At 48.2% G+C, this 13,488-nt stretch overlaps 1 protein-coding gene across 2 annotated transcripts in view; it reads left to right on the forward strand.

The window, feature by feature from the left end:
- The window catches only part of LOC147692449 (homeobox protein otx5), a 58,124-nt gene that overhangs the window by 20,029 nt on the left and 24,607 nt on the right, over window positions 1-13,488 (forward strand). For both annotated transcript variants that reach the window (XM_086938649.1, XM_086938650.1), the window contains exon 2: window positions 13,483-13,488. This exon is cut by the window's right edge and continues 203 nt beyond it. The gene's annotated coding sequence lies outside the window, so the exon portion shown is untranslated. The remainder of the gene's footprint in view (window positions 1-13,482) is intronic.

A 13,488-nucleotide genomic window follows, 5' to 3' on the forward strand; every position in this document is an offset into this window, starting at 1 on the left:
TTTCCAGGTTTACCAGTGTCAGTCAATCTGGGAACGTCTCAAAATCCGCGGGTGGATGTGCGGGACACTGGGAGGAGTAACGCAGCGCAGTGATTTGCGTTGTGTTGTGTTACTCTGGATTTATCAAGCCAGGTAGGGCCTCGCAAGGTGGCCTCACGTGCCTTGATAAATCCGACTTAGGTTTTTTGCCAATATTACACCCTCTTGCATGGCGCAAGGGCGACACAAATCCTTCACAAATATGCCCCACAGAGAAGACATTATGGTGCCAAAATGGAAGGCTTTGGACAGATGTGGAAGTAAACCCTCCATGTTAAGACAGAAGGACAGATACGGGCAGAGACTATCAGATAGGAACCTATGCAAGGTGCCATTTTCATGGCTATGAAATCCAGATGATCCTGGGTAACAGTAACGAGGTATCTGTAAAAAGTGACCCCACTACACACAGGTGGGCGTGGGGGTGTCCAAAGAAATACGAAGATATGCAGGAAGCCGCATGCGGACCCCTAGGATAGTATTCGGTCGCAAACAGGGGGGTTAAAAAGGGCATGACATAAGCATAGGCGTGTTTCCCTTCTAAGGTGCAGCAAGACGGGTCCCTCTGGACGCTCCTGGCCTCAGAATGCGGCACCGCCTCGGGGCCCTGCAGATCCGCTGTCTGAGGTGTCAGAGTTAATTGGATCCCTTCAACGTGCCGCCTTCGGCCTAGACTTCCACTGAAGCAGGCGTTCAACTGTGCTTTAAACTCCTGCAGCCTGGAGCTCAGGCATGCAGCTGGGCTTTAAACTCCTGCAGCCTGGCGCTCAGGCATTCAGCTGGGGTTTAAACTCCTGCAGCCTGGCGCTCAGGCATGCAGCTGGGGTTTAAACTCCTGCAGCCTGGCGCTCAGGCATGCAGCTGGGCTTTAAACTCCTGCAGCATGGCGCTGACATTCAGCTGGGCTTTAAACTCATGTAGCCTGGCGCTCATGCATTCAGCTCGGCTTTAAACTCCTGGAGCCTGGCTCTCAGGTAGCCAGCTTGGCTTTAAACTCCTGCAGCCTGGCGCTCAGACATTCAGCTGGGGTTTAAACTCCTGCAGCATGGCGCTCAGACATTCAGCTGGGCTTTAAACTCATGTAGCCTGACGCTCATGCATTCAGCTCGGCTTTAAACTCCTGGAGCCTGGCTCTCAGGTATTCAGCTTGGCTTTAAACTCCTGCAGCCTGGCGCTCAGGGATTAAGCTGGGGTTTAAACTCCTGCAGCATGGCACTCAGACATTCAGCTGGGCTTTAAACTCCTGTAGCCTGGCGCTCAGGCATTCAGCTCGACTTTAAACTCCTAGAGCCTGGCTCTCAGGTATTCAGCTTGGCTTTAAACTCCTGCAGCCTGCGCTCAGGGATTAAGCTGGGGTTTAAACTCCTGCAGCCTGGCGCTCAGGCATTCAGCTCGGCTTTAAACTCCTGGAGCCTGGCTCTCAGGTATTCAGCTTGGCTTTAAACTCCTGCAGCCTGCGCTCAGGGATTATGCTGGGGTTTAAACTCCTCCAGCCTGGCGCTCAGGCATGCAGCTGGGCTTTAAACTCCTGCAGCATGGCGCTCAGACATTCAGCTGGGCTTTAAACTCATGTAGCCTGGCGCTCATGCATTCAGCTCGGCTTTAAACTCCTGGAGCCTGGCTCTCAGGTATTCAGCTTGGCTTTAAACTCCTGCAGCCTGGCGCTCAGGGATTAAGCTGGGGTTTAAACTCCTGCAGCCTGGCGCTCAGGGATTAAGCTGGGGTTTAAACTCCTGCAGCATGGCGCTCAGACATTCAGCTGGGCTTTAAACTCCTGTAGCCTGGCGCTCAGGCATTCAGCTCGACTTTAAACTCCTGGAGCCTGGCTCTCAGGTATTCAGCTTGGCTTTAAACTCCTGCAGCCTGCGCTCAGGGATTAAGCTGGAGTTTAAACTCCTGCAGCCTGGCGCTCAGGCATTCAGCTAGGCTTTAAACTCCTGCAGCCTGGCGCTCAGGCATTCAGCTGGGCTTTAAACTCCTGCAGCCTGCGCTCAGGGATTAAGCTGGGGTTTAAACTCCTGCAGCCTGGCGCTCAGGCATCCAGCTAGGCTTTAAACTCCTGCAGCCTGGCGCTCAGGCATTCAGGTGGGCTTTAAACTCCTGTTGCCTGGCACAACTGCGCAGTTCCTGCTCCGGAAACAGAGATATCCATGGTTTTATGTCACCACACAGTCAGAGAATCCCTAAAAAGCAACAGCATCGGTTTAATTTACAAGGGCGTAGCTTCTAATGGCGCAGCAGGTGCAGTCGCACCGGGGCTCACTGAACCCTTATTGTTGCTGTATTTCAGAGATCAAACAGCTGCCAGGTTGCCCAATTCCCTCGCTGCACTAGGGCCCAGGACAGCTGCAACGCCACTCATTCGCTCCAGGAGAACTTTAAAACTAAAGTCCCCCTTGACCTGCTTCTACATGAAGAACAGCGCTTTGAAGGGACGTTTGGCGAGACAGACACTTTATAAACTGAATTCAACAAAAGAAAAATATATGATGAAAGAAGCTATTGCAAGCCTCTTACTTCATGAGCTGTGTCTTGTTATCTCGCTCATAACAAATGCTACTATTGATCGGTTGATTGTAGTGCCAAGCCTTCGACCTTAGAGTAATGAAACGCTCAATAGGCCCTGCTGGGATTAGATTTAGGGACCGACAGGTACACCCAGATGTCAACAGCAGGTGCTTAACTCGCTGAGCCTTGAAGCCCACCCGGCTGGAAGTACAGTATAGGTTTGTTTAATATTTCAAATAAACGGAATTTCTATTTGGAACACAAATCTGTGTGCTCTCGTGCCCGAGCTCTTTATTCGCGTTTTCTCAGCGCCTCAACCTGTGATCTTGAGAAAGTCATTTGTTATCTCTCATGCCGCACATTTTCTACGCATTCCCAAAATCTGATAGATCTTAAAATGACCTGAATGTGATGTGAAGAAACTATAATTTTACTAAACTCATTATTCTGTTTACTACCTTCATTTCCATTATGGCAAGACAGGCTCTGTACTAAATCCCTACTATTCAAACATTCCTGAAGGTTTCTTGTACTTGAATCCGATTTTACGCATTTCCATCATTTCTTTCCTTGTTTTTTTTGTTCTCGTTTTTTCTAACAAAATTGAGCATTTGCTCAAAGTGGCTAGTGCGTGCCACATTTTCATCGTAGCAGAAGCTCTACGTCGTCATAACGGACCGCTGCCTCGGGCTCTGGCAGACACGCTTTCCTTCAGCCTGTGAAGTTAAGCGAATGGGCGGGATTATAAATGCGCCTTTGGATGCCCATGTGGCTGTCTGGCATATGAGAGCCGCGCGGCCCGGAAGAGAATGTGTCCACTGAGGGGGAAACAATGGCTGTAATTGGCTCTGAGGAGGTCTATTGTGGCCATTAGCCCCGGAGTCTGAACACACAATCCAATCCATTCCACTTGATTACAAGCCAGTGATAACATCGCCCGTTTGAGGGTGGGGTGAAGGGGGGGAAAGAGGGTTTACTGGTGCAATGCCACCTGTTGCAGTAGGCAGGAGACTTCCATATGCTGCCTGTTTAATGACTGCGCCGGCCGGGGAGAGCCAAGCGCGTCCCCCGTTTTCTGTATTTTACCGTTTCAAAAAGATGCTGACGACGGTTTCACCTTTTCGCGTCCAACGTTTTGTGACAGACGTGTTTATGGCGCAGGCGGTACAGCAACTGTTTATTTCGGGAGCACAGAAAGGGGACGAATATTCCTGGGGTACGAGGTAACAGGCATCACCTCTCGCGAGCTGAGGTACAGAATTAATTAAGCAGTCTCCAAACAGACAGACAGACAGACGTTTTCTGCAGTTGTATATACACCACGAACTCAGCCGAAGGTATTGGAGCGCTTTACGTGAGCACCCGTTAATTACGCAATTTCATATTCACGTTTTGTTTGTTCTTTTTCGAGTCTTTTGGAGACCGATTTGCCCAGAATCACAGGCTGTTGATGGGAAGCCAAGACTCTTTACGAAGTTGGCAGCTCCGGCTGTTACGCCACATCATGCCCTATCAGTAGCATAGCAAGGAGGCCAGGGGCCCTGATGCAAGCGAGGAAAACTGCACCTTTGACAGTTGTTGGGGGTAGTAAGATACAGCAATTATCAGGATTCAAGGGGGCCTGCAAGGCTCTCTCCGCCGGTGCCACTGCGCCTGCTGCACCAGTGGCAGTTGGTTCAGATAGTAGGTCTGAAATCAGCCGACGACTTTAAAATCCACGCACACAGATTCTGAACTTTCAGGTGCACGTGCATAGGTCCCCAAAACTCCTGGCCTTGAACAGGAGTGCAAAAAATACATAGATTCCGAAACATACGAGCAAACTGAGGCGCTCCAGAACACTAATTTTAATACCTCGAGAAACCGATTGTAAAATCGATAGATATATTTTGAAATCTCCAGAGGGATTTTCAGAAATACCGAGAATGGAATTTATGTTAATACAGTTTGTGAATTTTCGAAACACGCATCTCTAGCACTATATTCAGATGTAACCATACTCAGAATGTAAAATCTTCAGACACGTTGTAGAATCTCGAGAGGGGAAATCTGAAATCTCCTGTTCCACTCTGAAAACAAAACCAGATTTCAGAATATCTAGACAGCGCTAGTAATATCCCCAGGCACATATTTTTAAACGTCCCAATAATCATCTGAAATGCCATACGGCAAATGCTCCAGTCCATGAAATCTCGCGAGATTCGGAGCCATTCTGATATCTCTTGGCAAGAACACAGCTCCTGAAATCTCTACGTACAGATTGTAAACTTTACGCACCCGGATTGCTATCGCTCCGGGCACATATTCTGAAGTGTGTCGACACAGGTGCGCAGGTACAGACTGGACCACCTCCAAACACAGATTATGACATTTTGAGATTTAGGCTTCAGGCACAAACACACACATGACCGCTCTGGCAGCAGACATGCGTGGAAATGAGAAATCGACATGACATGACTGGATAAAGATATGAAAACTCCGAAAGATCCAGTCTTGGATTCTAAAATCTTTTTAGAAAAAACGGTTTGAAATATCTAGATGCTGATGCTGAAACCTCCCCACCCACAGGGATGTGCGTTCTGAAAAATCCAAAGTGGGCACACAGACATATATTCCGAAATACCCAAACGCAGAATCAACATTCTCCAGAACCAGACACAGAAAGAGTCTAAAATTCGATATATGCAGTCTGCTCTCTCCAGAAGCAGACACAGAAAGTCTGCAATATCTGGATGCAGATTTGGAAATCTCCAGACCCAGCTACTCACAGACAGAATCTGAAATTTTAAGCTTAAACTCTGAAATTGCAGACTCACAAATGCAGATTCTAAAATTCCAGCATCCTTACATATGACAGATTCCGGAAAATCTAGAAGCAGGTTTTGAAATCTCAAGATCAGACACACAGTTGCAGACTCAGAAATGCCTACACGCAGTCTCAAATCTCGCGCCCGGACATGAAATCTGAAATATCTAGACGCCAAATCTGGAATCCATAGACCAGAATTCTGGAAAATCTAAAAGCAGGATTCGTGCTCCGCACACATGCAGATTCTGAAATATAAAGAGGCAGATTCTGAGATTCCAAAACATCTTTATACTGTGAAATCTTCATGAATGGTTAACAGATTTAAAATCTGCAGGGAACGTCACCGTAGTCAAATAATCTTATCCGCCCGTGCGCACATTTCTTCTGCTTGACTGCCAGGAAGAGAGCTCTGTGTGCGACAGGTTTTATAAGCCCTAAGACTGGTAGAAAAAATCGCGAAAGTAAAATGTAAATATTGAGACAGTTTAATGGAAACAAAACGCGCTCAGGGGCCCTGCTGCGGTGCCCGCCTCTCCGCTGTCAGATCCAGCGTTATCTGAGACAACTGGGGGTGTGCAATACACACCTCGGGGAACTGCGGAGCTAATGGGTAATCGGATCTATTCGGGCATATCTCTCGTGGGGTAGGTGTGTGCAGAGGGGCCAGTAATACATTTACAGTTTTGGGGATGCGCATGCAGTGTAACGCTCAGAGCTGCCGACTTTGGAACAGGTTCGAGTCCCGGCGTCGACACAACAGCCTGTGATTCTGGGCAAATCAGGTAATCTCCAAGCGCCTAAAAAATGATTGTGATTACGCGTAATGTAACCGGTGCTCATGTAAATCACTCCAATATCTTCGGGCCGAGTTTGTGTTATGTAATACACTAAAAACAAACATGTAAGTGGTTCTGGAAAGCTCACCTTGAAAATGCAGAATAATGGTACGGGAGGCGGCCGTCTCAGCAACACTCCTCTGAATGGGTTTGAGCGTCGGCTTCTAAAACGGTAAAGCCCCACAGGTCGCCATAAATAAATACACACAAATGTGCGGTGTTTGTTTTGCATATTTAAGGATTTTTAAACATCCATAAATATATGGTATTATGTCACTTGGGAAACAAACGCGTTATACTTTTACGTTACAGAACTAAACCAACAGTGGAAAATCGGTGCTACTTTTTTTTTGGTACGGTTTGGTTTTAGTCCACATAGAGATGTCATTTAAAAAAAAATCTAATTGAGCATGCTTCCATTTGTTTATTCGCACGTTGTGTAGCATCTTACAGAGTCGAATACATGTCTGGGCAGGGAAAGAAAAAATAGCGTGAATTGACTGGATTCTGAAATTAACATGTGTTTTCTATTTATTGAAAATACAATTAAGTTCGGTGCTTTATACCGCGCCCACTTTTCTCGCTTCGGGCAGTTTATGCAACAAAACAAAAAAATGAATTTCAGCAGCACTGCAGCCAGGAATCGAAAACAAGGGAATGCAAAATATTTCCAATGGGTTTTTTTTCTCCATAAAACTCCTCTGCGTTGTAACGTTGACTCATGGGTCACCGCCCTTTGCTAGATTTAAAACCATAGTCCTCGTAATACAGTTAAGACGATCAAATCCCAGAAGGGAACTATAAATGCAGATTCAAATGGCAAACTCTGATGGTATTTACAAGCCCCTTGCGCTAGGACACTTTTCCCCCAATTAAAAGTAACGCACCGGCTGCGCGAGGGGCTTGTACATAAGCCCCTTTATGTGCAGTGTATCTGTGTGTAAATGTGTGTGCGTGTTGTACGGCTGTATGCAAGTACTATGCGAGTGTGTGTTTGCACTGTGCATACTATGTGTGCGCGCGCAGTGTATATATGCGCGCGCGCGCCTTCACGTGTGCGCGCCTCATCATCACTTATCGTCCATGTCAGAGTTCTGTCACTGGTCGCCGTCTCTTCCCTTCTGTCCCTGCTCCGGGGTCTCAGACGAGAGCGCTGGAGGGGTGTCACCTCTCCTCTAGCCTTCTGCCGAGGCCCCCCCCCCCCCTCTCTGCTGTACCAATGTGCCAGACTCAGGCATGCTGATTCTAGGCGCTAAGAGGAAGTCCCTTTTGCCGATGGCGATTTCCAGGTCACACCAGCCCGAATGGGCGGACGCAGGCGGTGCCTTTGGCCTCCGAGGGGCTGCAAACGAGCTGTGAAGACGGCCTGGCAGCTCCGGGGCACCTTCAGAGGTTCAGACTGGACATGCTGAGCATCAGAGCCTTTCATGCCCCAGGTGCTTTGATACCCCAAAGCGTCCGCCTTCCTCTCTATGAACCCTGAAATATGGACAATACAAGGAAACTGTGAAATATAGGCACATTACACGCCCCTAGTGAATTAAGGATCTATCACCATAATGTCAGTCTCCACATGACCATACAGCGCTTTACCACATCACCACTGCTAGGATAGTACAGCAAGATGGACAAAAGATATGGCATAAGATTATCTCAATTATGCGGCAAAGCATGCAAATTATGGGGCACATTCTTTGACATTATTACTGCCGTCCATTTTAGCTAGAATCAACACGTGTGAAATGTGCAACTTATGAGCGAATGGAGGGCCTAGCTGCAGTCTAGACCCTGCAACCAAACTCAGCTGTTCACAGCTGAAGGCCATGTCTAGCGGGGTTTGGAAATTAAGTACATTATAAATACCCATGAAATCCACAGAAAAAAAACCAGTTAAAACCTGAGTCATGTTTTTGGCTCAAACACCATTTGTGTGTGTGTGTGTATTTATATATATTTAAACATGCATGCGCACAGAGGGTGATGGAACACTGTCTCATGCACGTGACATGACAGAAAGTGTTCACGTGATATCCTGATAAACCGGAAGCTGAATATCCAGTTGCTTGTCAGTGTCTGCACAATCTCAAGAAGGCGTTACAAGACATTACTACCAAATAGTTCTACGTGTTTTACTGGGCTTTTTTCAAAAGAGGAATAATATAGCCCTACAGCCCCCTGAGAGGCCTATAATGTTTGTTAAAGGCACTGATCCCGAGTTACAGGCCTGAGCTACAGGCAAGGGCCTATAACAAGGTTGAGGACCTTTAACAAAAAATACAGGCCGAGCCAGAAGGCTATGAGTTTATTGGAGCATTACACCCACTAAGGGCAGAGTGCTCTAAATTAAAAAGGGAGAAACAGAAAGACAATCATTGGAATGTTGGAGCAGAAGGCTTATACCAGCCATTATTAGCTCTGAGCCACTTCATTATCTTTAATGGAACCGTCAACTTCCACTGTTCTAATATAGCCTTATAGCCCACGGCGGAGGGCTATACCAGTTGTTAAAGGCCCTGAACCTGAGTTATAGACCCAAGCCTCAAACGAGGGCCGATAACGATATCAATTGATTTGTATGACCTAATTTCCCAAAAATATATAAATGTTGATATTACTGCCACAGCAGTAAAGTGAGGAATCTGCATAGAAACAAGCACGCTGGTGTGTATGTGTGCATTTGATCTTTTAACTTCATGTTGCTTAAGTTTCTTCTCATTATCTGACAAACAGGGTTTTTTTAGAAGATACATTTGAAATCATTTATTTTAAAAAGACAGTCCTTCACATGATTTAGTTGTCTAAATCCACCTATTTTTAATGATTTTTTTTTCTTGATTTGACATAGCTTTATTTATATTATTAGCAGCCACAGCCCGTGTAGGGCGTGGCACCGGGCGGTGACGTGGGGCTGGGGAGGGGCAGGGTGGGGGTTTGTAAAATGCCAGATACGGACGATTTTAGGTAAGTACCGGAAAAAAATAATTTTGTTGCGCGCGCTGCATCACATTTGGCGATGCAGTGCGCACAACGAAACTTCGTTTTTTTCCGGTACTTACCTGAAATCGTCCGTATCCCGCATTTTACAATCCCCCACCCTGCCCCTCCCCAGCCCCACGTCACCGCCCGGTGGCACGCCCTACGTGGGCCTTGGCTGATTATTAGTAGAAATGGTAGTGTTTTTATTAGTAGTATCATTGACTCTAATAAAATATCATCATTTTGCTATTATTTTATTATTATATTAAATAATAAAAATGCCAGAAATCACCATCACAGACATCCATTTAGGCACAACATGGAAACCAGGTTGCAAACAGTGTTAATTCATGGAGGTAGTTGTCTTGTCCCTGTGTGATGAACTAAAAATGTGAATTCTGTAAGCAGGGTAATATTTATCAGCAAAAAAAGGTGTGTTAGGAAAAACCAGGTGTAGAGAAAATATTCACAGAATATATAGCACATTAGACAATGTGCATTGGGGCTTGCATTGTCAGAGAGCCAAGCAAGAATGGGTGAGAGGACGAGGAGTTACGCCCAGAGCTACAGATGTTGGAGCTGGGGAGCCAGCTCGAGTCTTGGTGGAATCAACATCCAGTGATTCTGGGCACATCACTTAGGGTTAAATGTACAAAGTTTAGGAATAGTGATTTCCTAATTGTGTTTTTGTGCAGGTTGCAGGTGGGAATCCGCAATTCCTCATGTGCGAAACTCACTGAGTTTTATTTAGCGATTTGTAGAGGGTCTCAAACAGACCTACCTCATGAATATTAATCAAGCAGGTCGCAGTTTGTCACCCACTACGATTCGCTGCCACCGCAGGGATGGTGGCCTACTGGGGGTCAGCAAACCTCCATTTCTTTGATTCCTTTTAAATAAAGCAATCATTTTTCTCTTTTAAAACGCAGGCCATTTTCCGTAAAGGAAAACGGGATGCGTTTAAAAAGAAAAAAAATGAAATGTTTAATTTTTTAAGAGAAGGCAGTGGTACCTTGGACCACAGCCTGCTCTTAAATTATTTTTCAAAATATTATAAAAATATATATTTTTAATGGGAACCCCTCCCCATTTGAGAATGTGTTATCACTACCTTTGAGTTGGTGGTAAAGTGCGAATGTTTTGCGACCGCATTGCAGTCACAAAAAATGTGCACATGAGACTGCGATTCAGATGCCCTCAAAACGCCCCCTTCCAAATCCCCAATCGTAGGACCCAAATTGTGATTTGGTTCACAATTAGGGCTTTGTTCATCAAAAAAGGCATTTTTGAGGTAAATAAAAGGCCTGATTCTGCAGCTCGGGCCTTTTGCAAACAAAAAAATGCTTCGTACATCTGGCCCACCTCCCCACGCCCACAAAATAAATGTGACCTGGTAGGATGCTACTGATGCTCATGTAAAGCACTTCACTTGCTTCGGGTCGAGATCGCCCTACGTACAAATGCAAATAAATAGCTATCAGGTTAGAAGTGTATAATCCCCGCTGCCTCCGCCTACCACACACACCTCAAAGGGATCGCAGACTGAAGCAATTCCACAGAAACAGGGCGATCACTGCCCTCCACACCTACAATCTCGTCTCATAAACACCGAGGCTTGAACCGTTCACCTGCCTGCGGTAGTGGCTGCCTGCTCTGCGGTCCCCGGGCGCCTACCAGGGCACCCCGCTCCGCTGACACTGCTGGGCAGAGGCTCCGATCTGCGGATACATGAAATAAGACACCTGGGCCTGCTTAGGCTCGCTGTAGAGCTCTCCACGGTGCACGCGCCTCTCCTACCCCCAGAGCGAGCTGTCTCACCTGACAGCTCTGCTAGCTGTGGGTGAACCTCCCGCGCATGCGCCGCTCGCGGCCTGGGCCCTCAGAGGGATGGGTCCATGCAGCTGACTGTTTCTAGTGAGTCGCGCCATGTTACAGAGGTGACAGTTCAGTTGCTTGTCAGATAAGATATTGAACAACTTCGAAAGAGATGGAAGGCTCTCGACAGAACGAATGGGCGAGTGGACTCGGCAGACAGGGCTGGGAGGGTAGAAAAGTAACATGGTTGGACGGATAGCAAATAGATGGATGGATGGGTCAAGGGATGTGTGAAGGAAGATGGATGGATGGATGGGTGGGTGGATGATTGGATCAAGTCAACAATGGATGAATTGCAAATACATGGATGGAGGAATAGATATGTGGATGAACGTGGAGAAGGGGTGGATCGATGGATGGATCAACCTGACAACAGTGGCTGGATCAGTACGTTTGAATGGATGGGTTAGGTGGATGGATGGATGGATGAATGAATGAATGAATGAATGGATGGATGGATGGATGGATGGATGGATGGATGGATGGATGGATGGATGGATGGATGGATGGATGGATGGATGGATGGATGGATGGATGGATGGATGGATGGATGGATGGATGGATGGATGGATGGATGGATGGATGGATGGATGGATGGATGGATGGATGGATGGATGGATGGATGGATGGATCGATCAACCTGACAACAATGGATGGACCAATACGTTTGAATGGATGGATGGGTTGGATGGAATAGTGGATCAATTGGGATGGATGGATGGATGGATAGATGAATGAATGGATGAATGAATGGATGGATGGTTGGTGGGCAAACACAGAGCAGACTAACGGGCATATTGATCACTAGGTATGCAGGGCTGAGAGACAGGGCAGAGACGGTTTAATGTATAGGTGTTTAGATAGTCGCTCTAGAGATAGTCGGTCTTTAGACATATGAACATATAGAGGAAGAGAATATAGACATTATGGATCCCAGAGGTTTATGGGCACCTGTGCATAACATATCTGTGAGCACATATAGAATAACTTGTCAATTCAGTTCTACTTACTTCCATCATGATGACCCAGTGGTGGAATGTCTGGTCCACATCTTATTTGAGCTAAATCTCCAAGTCGTGACGTCAGTGGTTTATTGGTACCCCGCGTAAGACCCTGACGTACACACGAGTGCAGCGGCTCGACGCCCTTCTCCATGTAGCCGGGCCACTCTGCCTTTAGGGCCAGCGCCCCCGGCGTGTTTACCTCATTAGCGCCGCATTAACATGCGCTCTGGGGCAGTAATAGACATCCCAACAGACCCCTGAAAAGGGACATGAGCCGGAGACAGATCGCCCATTCCGCCTTTGTTAAATAAACCCCTTTGTGCGGCAGAAAAGGCCAATCAGGGGTATTGTCCAGGTGCCATGAGCCCCCTCTGGCCGGGGGGCCCTGGCTGTGGCTCTCAATGCAGCGGAGGGACAATAGGGCCCCGCGGGTGCCGGCCGTGGGTGCTGGGGACTGTTGGGGGAGGGGTGGAGTTTGCGGGAGAACAGAAAGGGGACAACAGTCAAAGTTAATAGCCACTTGTTTTCCCTTTTGCATTCTGGTACCTGTAGTTTTGCTTTTCTATGCAGGGACGCCGGGCTGCAGGTCCCACGTGCAAACGCGCTCAGTCTGGGCATGGGCATAGGGTCCCTTCAGAGCTCTCTGGTGGGGGCGCTGTGTGGGCGAGAGTGCGCGTGGGGGAGCATAGGTAATGGGCGAGGGTGGGACGCGGCTGGCAGGTGGTCGTGTATGGGGCTGACTGGGTGCTGTGTTGGGTATCTGGGTCGCGGCTGATGGTGGGTTCAGAACGGGAGTCTGCTGCAAGGGGGCGCTGGTGAGGGTGGTGGGTGGTTCTTGAGTGAGGGGAGCTAGGAATGAGTGATGACTGATGAGGAAGATGAGGGCAGGTTTGGGAGGTGGCAGCTGAGTGACCGTGGTAAACAGAGTTGAGGGCAGGACGGCGCGTGGGTGGGGGTAGTTAGTGATGGTGTCTGCGTGTCTGCTGTAAAGTGTGTGAGTGTGAGTAGAGTACGTTTGATGGTGGTAGTTAGAGGCCGCACGGTGGCTATCGTCTCTGGAAGGGGGTGAGTGGGGCAGGGCTGGACGGTGGATGCCTGACCCCCGCAGAGGGGGAGGGGGCTGGGAGTTGGACAGGAGTAGTCAGGGTGGAACGGGGGCTGTCTCTCCGCTGTAAAGGGGCCGGCTCGAGCCCTGGCGGGGGGTGCTGTTGTCAAACTTCTTGATTTAATTAGTGCCGGGAGGGGGCGGGGGCTCCTTAAAGCCCCGGCCCGCTCACCTTGGCCGGCAGTCTGGGCTGGTGAGGGCTAAGGATTGGTCGCAGTGGCAGCAGGGAGGCAGGCAGGGCAGCAGCAGCAGCAGGCAGGAGGCGCCTCCCCCTCACACACAGGAGCTCAGGGGCCGCCCTCATCCCACCCTCTGCCTCTTCCATTGCAGGACCGG

Source organism: Lissotriton vulgaris, chromosome 9 (assembly GCF_964263255.1).
Source record: "Lissotriton vulgaris chromosome 9, aLisVul1.2, whole genome shotgun sequence".
Classification (NCBI taxonomy): Eukaryota; Metazoa; Chordata; class Amphibia; order Caudata; family Salamandridae; genus Lissotriton; species Lissotriton vulgaris.